The following is a 2,250-nucleotide window of genomic DNA, read 5'->3' as shown; positions in this document are numbered from 1 at the left end:
CAAAATAACAAAACACTAAAGGAAAATACAGGTGAGAGACATATTCCCTACTCTTTAGGGGGATTGTTCTCTTTTAGGCTTGAGACATGAAGTACAATTATGATGTTTATTTCTCATTGAGATTGATGCAAGTTGTGTATCTCATTCATTAGTGAACTTGAACTCCTTTTAATAGAGGCATGAACTCTAGTTATGAAACCCAAATAACATATCATCCTGGTAGGATCATGAAGAAGAAGGTTTAAACTCTGAACAATTATTTTATGTCAACTTTCTTTTGTGTGTGTGTGTTTCTCCTCCTTGTCTTTATCCTCTAAGGAAAAACAGCAAAAGAAGAAGAAAGCTGAGAAACAAGAAAAGCAGATGAGCCTTATTTAGCATTGGAGATTATGTGCTTTTGGTTTTTCTCCATCACTAAATCTCTTAGTAATAATAAGCCTATATATTTTATTTTATTTTATTTTTTTTTTTTTTTACATAAAGAACAGTGTTTATTTTAAATCTACTGTTATAGGGTGAAGGAGGTTTAATTAAAGCTTATCCAATAAATTGAAAGTACCTCAAGACTTACTCAACTTTGTATCTTTAGGCCCTCCCTACAACATAGTAGGCACAAGAAATAATATGCCGTACTAAATCCATAACTACTTAACTGTATCAACACACCAATACAAAAAATTTAATACAAATTTAAAGCATACACATTTAACTTTATTTCATCATTGTCATTTAAAGCTTGATTTTATAAAACATGAAAAGACATTCTTAAGAGTTCTGTATCACAACAATTTGAAGAGTGGGAATACCCACGGCTTTATAGACTCAAGTTACATAAATTAAACTCAAATAACTGGACATTTTTTCAATATGGAAACTATACAAATGAAATAAACAGCAAAAGGACCCAATAAAGAGCAATATTTCACTACTTATGGATTATCATTAGTTACTTTCAGGATCTAAATGAAGATTCTGAATATTAGTATTTCTTTTATTCTATTTTATATTTAAATATTTCTCTACATTCTGAGTCAAGCTACTTGTCCAAAAGCCTGACTTAGAAAGGCATTTAGCAAAAGTTTTTCCACCTATGGTTACTACCTTGAAAGAAAGTAACACTGCAGTACTGATGTAATCTGTGCAGTAACTTACGTCAACCCTATGGAAAGTCAGATAGGTACCAAAACTGGAACAATTTTGCACAGATTCAGTAAAGCATCATGTTAAGTTTTCCTCATCTAAAAACTAACCAATGAAATAAGACATACCAACTATAGTTGATCTGGAAGGAAAACCACATTTGAGAGTTACAAGTACATTATTGTCCATATCTCATCCTCAGTCATTGACAGGAATTTTGTAGGCTACCATGCTATTTACTTTGTGAATTGTAGTAGTAAATGAACGAAGACGAACTTCCTCAGAATTGGTAATGAACTGTGGTCCTGACTCTTCCCATTTTTCAGGTACAACCAGATCTTTGTCTGTATAAATGAGGAGATCAAATGAACAAGAAACTTCCAACAGTGGCAGAAATGTCACTGTAGCTGTGATCTGTCTGATAACTGAACGGATTTCATCTTGGATGGCTTTCTGAGACTTTTCTCTGGGTGCACTGTCATCTTTTGCAGTCTTGTCACACTCAATATCAAACTGCCATCTTTCAAGGACCTCTCCACTTTCAATATTTGAGATGACTACCACCAGTTTCTGAACTGAACACTTGTATAACCATTAGAAGAACTCGGCCACGATCTCGGCGCTCCCGCGCAAGGTGATGCCTTGCTCCCGGGAGAGTTGCAGCGCCATTGCCAGGCCCACGGATGACGATACGCGATTCCACCCAGCAGACAGCGACGCCAGGAGCTTCCGGAGCAGTTCCCCGCCACTAGTTTAAAAAGGAACGACGCAGGACGCCGTCGCGCCCTTTGCGCAGGCGCGGAGCGCCTCTAGACCCCCTATATTTTAAAATATATTTGTTTAATATGATAAAGATAAGAAATAAGTCAACCTTTAATTCCATAGTTTGAAAGTCAAAGCTTCATTGCTTAGTTCAAGTGCCCCCTGATTAGACATGCTGGGCTCTTCTGTAAATGATTCAATGGAGTGACCAGAAACCTAAAATTGAAGCCATATGGAAACTTACTGTGCATATTAAATTGCGTGTAGCAGTGTTAACAGCATCTTGATTTGTGACTGCAAGTAATAAATGAATTATATTAATTTTGTAGCTGCAAGCTAATTTCTCCA

The 2,250-nt window shown here is 36.0% G+C and overlaps 1 pseudogene; it reads right to left on the bottom strand.

Annotated features, from left to right (window-relative positions):
• Positions 1-690: 690 nt before the first annotated feature.
• LOC133072821 (mitotic spindle assembly checkpoint protein MAD2A-like) lies at positions 691-1,913 on the bottom strand (annotated as a pseudogene).
• Between the last annotated feature and the right edge of the window lie 337 nt (positions 1,914-2,250).

The sequence above is a fragment of the Dama dama genome, chromosome 18 (genome assembly GCF_033118175.1).
Source record: "Dama dama isolate Ldn47 chromosome 18, ASM3311817v1, whole genome shotgun sequence".
Lineage (NCBI taxonomy): Eukaryota > Metazoa > Chordata > Mammalia > Artiodactyla > Cervidae > Dama > Dama dama.
The sequence above is the reverse complement of the archived record's forward strand: the minus strand, read 5'-3'. Positions and strand labels throughout refer to the sequence as shown.